The following is a 4,929-nucleotide window of genomic DNA, read 5'->3' as shown; positions in this document are numbered from 1 at the left end:
AGACTAAGGACATGGAATACTGGAACCACATCCTGTGGTCTGATGAGACCAAGATAAACTTATTTGGTTCAGATGGTGTCAAGTGTATGTCGCGACCAGGTGAGAAGTACAAAGACACATGTGTCTTGCCTACAATCAAGCATCGTGGTGGGATGTCATGGTTTGAGGCTGCATGAGTGCTGCCGGCACTGGGGAACTACAGTTCATTGAGGAAACCATGAATGCCAACATGTACTGTGCCATACTGAAGAAGAGCATGATCCCCTGCCTTCGGAAACTGGGCCGTAGAGCAGTATTACAACATGATATTGACCCCAAACACACTTCCAAGACAACCACTGCCTTGCTGAAGAAACTGAGGGCAAAATTGAGCATCTGTGGGCCATCCTCAAACGGAAGGTGGAGAAGCGCAAGGTGTTTAACATCCACCAGCTTCGTGACGTGATCAAGGAGGAGTGGAAGAGGATTCCCGTGGCAACCTGTGAAGCCCTAGTGAACTCCATGCTCAAGAGAGTTAAGGCAGTGCTGGAAAATAATGGTGACCACACAAAATATTGACACTGGGCACAGTTTGAACATTTTCATTTAGGGGTGTACTCACTTTTGTTGCCAGCAGTTCAGACATTAATGGCTGTGTGTTGAGTTATTTTGAGGGGACATTAACTTTACACCATTATACAAGCTGTACACTGATTACTTTACATTCTATGAGAGTTTCATATCTTTAGCGTTGTCCCTTGAAAAGATATAATAAAATATTTTGTGAGATACTGTGTGTGTGTGTGTGTATATATATATATATATATATATATACACACACACAATAAAATAATGTTTCAAAAACACTGTCTTTCAAATTCAGTGTGGGAAACTTATTTTTCCTGGGCATGTCTGAAACTGACTCAGAGATATGTGTGCTGTAGCAAATATAAAATCAGACTGTTTTGATCTCTTTTGATAAACGCTGTCTTTTAAATTAAAGTATGGGAAAATATCTGTTTCCCCCTCACTACTGGCCATGGAAGTATCAGGGATGTTTGAAACTGACTCAGAGACATGTGTGCCCATACAGTAGCAAAGATAAAATAGTGATCAGAATGTTTTAAAAAACAAAAAGTATGCGACTGGACTGGGACAAAAAAGTATGCGACTGGACTGGGACAAAAAATCGGCCCGGGCATTTTGACTAGAGACCGGCCCACTAAGTATTATTGGCAAGGCCATAAAGCCTTTGAATGAAAACAAACGCTGTTCTGACAGCAATGTACACTGTCCTGTTAGTATATATGTATCAATCTAATAAACTGAAACCTACACCATCCTCCCTATTCTGGTATTCTATTCTTCCTGTTGCTGACGTAGCTTCCTGTTTTCGTATCGTTGCCGCGAAAGTTTGCGTTTGTGTTAGCGTTTAAATTACATACTTTTTTTCATTTATACAATAATAATATTAATAGCAACTAGTTTTTACATCTCACACTATTTGGCTTCGCCTTTTTCTGCGCTTTTTGGAGAACGCGCAAGTTTCTTTGTCTAAAAACAACAAACGGAATTCAGCTCCAAACAACTACAACTCCGACTCAGGTACGTTATCATGTCTAATATTCAGCTCGTTCAGTGTGTAGAGTGCAGGATGTTTAGACATTCTTCCTCCGTCGTTAGTAATAATTTTATTTGTGATAGGTGTGTGTTAGTGAGCACTCTGACAGAGAAGATATCAGCGTTAGAGGAGCGCATCCAGACTTTAGAGAGGGTTAGAGAGTGTAAGAGCAGTGTTATTCCTGTAGCGAACAGTCTGGGTGCCGCAGGCGGAGATAACCAGCCCCCGACTCCGGCATTAGAGCCCTCACAGCGGGGCGAGTGGGTGACGACTCGGCGGCATACTCGTTCAGCCAAAGCTAACGCTAAGGCTAGCCCACCGGAGCACACCTCTTCTGCGCTTCACGTGTCCAACAGGTTTGCTCTCCTCAGTGATGCACCCGCTGAGAAACCTGAAAGAGCTCTGGTTATAGGAGACTCTATACTGAGACACGTGAAATTAGCCAGGCCTTTAGGGGCGCCAGCGGCAGTGGTTAGGTGTATCCCGGGAGCCAGAGCACCGGACATAGCAGGTAATCTCAGGGCTCTAGGACAGCACAGGTTCTCAAAGATAGTGGTACATGCTGGAGCTAACGATATACGCCTTCGTCAGTCAGAGGTTAGTAAGATTAACTTTATAGAGGTGTTTAAACAAGCGAAGGCGATGTCCGATAACATAATATGCTCTGGTCCCATCCCAAAGAGACGTGGTGACATAACTTACAGCAGGTTATGGTCGCTGAACTGCTGGATGTCCAGGTGGTGCTCCGAAAACAACGTGGGCTTTATTGATAATTGGAAGACCTTTGAGGGCAAAGCTGGCCTGTTAGGGCGGGACGGTGTCCATCCCACACGGGAAGGTGCTGCTCTCATTTCTTGTAGTATAGCTCATAGTCTTAGAAAAGGCCTAGTTAATCGGTGACAATCCAGAGCCCAGGCCAGGGAGCAGACAGACAGGCTAAACCGTCTGCTAGCTGCATAGAGTCGTCACTCAAGGTTCACTGTATTGAGACTGTGTCTGTTCCCCGAGCTAAAATCAAATTTAGAAAGACTCAGAAAGTCTGTTTTAGTAATTTAATTAACATAAAGACCACAAACTTGGATCAGACTGAATGCGCAGCCGGCACCTCTGATCTGAAGCTAGGACTGTTAAATATTAGATCTCTCGCATCTAAAGCAGTTATAGTTAATGAAATTATCACAGATCAGGAGTTTGATATACTCTGTTTAACAGAAACCTGGATTAAACAGGACGAGTATGTAGCTCTAAATGAAGCTAGTCCTCCTGGATACAGCTACATACACCAGCCTCGGTTAACTGGTAGAGGAGGAGGCGTCGCAGTTATTCACAATGATAATTTGACTATTGTACAAAAACACGGACACAAATTTAATTCATTTGAAGTTCTTTATAGTAACATAAGTGTATTTAACTATATTAAGTCAGCTCAGTCGATCCCGCTAATAGTCATTTACAGACCTCCAGGGCCGTACGCGGAATTTCTTAGTGAATTTGCAGATTTCCTCTCAAACCTAGTCGTTTCTGTAGACAAAGTGTTAATTGCTGGAGATTTTAATATTCATTTTGAAAACCCAGAAGACCCTCTGAGAACTGCATTTATGTCTATACTGGACTCGGTAGGAGTAAATCAGTGTGTAGTAGGACCCACTCATAAAGCAGGTCACACTTTAGATTTAATAATATTATTTGGATTAAGTATAAGAAATTTATTCACAATACCACTATCTAAAGTTATCTCAGATCACTATCTTGTCTCAATTCAAGTGTGTCACAATAATAATGTACACACAGCGCCGCGCTACCGTATGAAACGTACATTCACATCAACTACCAAACAGAGTTTTATCAGTAATCTTCCAGAGTTCCCAACTTCGATTAGATCACCGTCTGACCCCACAGAACTCGATCAGGCGACTGAATATTTAGAGTCGACATTTCGCTATACCTTAGATAATGTAGCTCCAGTCAAAAGAAAAATTATTAGAGATAAGAAACTTGCTCCCTGGTATAACGATCACACGCGCACTTTAAAACAGACCGCTCGGAAATTAGAACGTAAATGGCGTCAAACTAAATTACTAGTATTTCAAATAGCATGGAAGGAGAGCATCCTGAACTATAGAAAAGCTCTTAGTGTAGCTAGATCAACATATCTCTCCACTCTTATAGAAAATAACAAAAATAATCCTAGATTCTTATTTAATGCTGTAGCCAAATTAACCAGAAATAAGACCACTGCAGAAATCTCCACAACAACATTATGCAATAGTGAGGACTTCATGAACTTTTTTAATAATAAAATTGTAAATATTAGGCATAAAATTAAGGTTTTGAAACCGAACAATGTAATTGATGCAGATGTTAATCTAGCCATGTCAGATCAGAACCTAGAATACTTTACTCCCCTTGAAGAGAATGAACTAATTTCACTCATCTCTTCTTCAAATTCATCAACCTGTATATTAGATCCTGTACCGACACATTTTCTTAAACAGATAGTACCAGCAATAATAGAACCCCTGTTGAGAATAATTAATTCTTCACTCAGCATTGGATATGTTCCAAAATCTTTTAAATTAGCAGTTATCAAACCAATAATTAAGAAACCTGACCTCGACCCCTGTCAGCTGTCCAGTTACAGACCAATATCAAACCTCCCCTTTATCTCTAAGATCCTGGAAAAGATAGTAGCGGAGCAGCTATGCTCATATCTACATAGGAATGGCATACATGAACTGTATCAGTCAGGATTTAGGCCTCATCACAGTACAGAGACAGCGCTCGTTAAAGTAGTAAATGACATTCTATTGGCCTCTGATCAGGGTTGTGTAACTATGCTTGTACTACTTGACCTCAGTGCAGCTTTTGACACCGTTGATCACGCTATTCTTCTTCACAGATTAGAAAATGTAGTGGGAATTAAGGGTACAGCCCTCTCCTGGCTCAGATCCTATCTGACCCATCGTTATCAGTATGTAGACTTAAATGGTGATTATTCTGCATGTTCTCTAGTGGAGTTTGGCGTTCCGCAGGGTTCAGTTTTAGGTCCACTGCTTTTTTCCCTTTACATGCTTCCTCTGGGCAACATAATCCGTAAGCATGGTATTAGTTTTCATTGTTATGCTGACGATACACAGTTATATGTCTCAGCAAAACCTGATGAGATAAAACAGCTTACTAAAATTGAGCAATGTGTGCAGGACATAAGAAATTGGATGCTAATTAACTTCCTTCTGCTAAATCCGGATAAGACAGAAGTTCTAGTCATAGGACCGCATACAGCTAGGAGTAAAATTTTAGATCACACCGTAACTTTAGATGGCCTTTCT

The sequence above is a fragment of the Clarias gariepinus genome, chromosome 20, assembly GCF_024256425.1.
Source record: "Clarias gariepinus isolate MV-2021 ecotype Netherlands chromosome 20, CGAR_prim_01v2, whole genome shotgun sequence".
Taxonomy (NCBI): Eukaryota; Metazoa; Chordata; class Actinopteri; order Siluriformes; family Clariidae; genus Clarias; species Clarias gariepinus.
Note: the sequence above shows the minus strand (reverse complement) of the source record.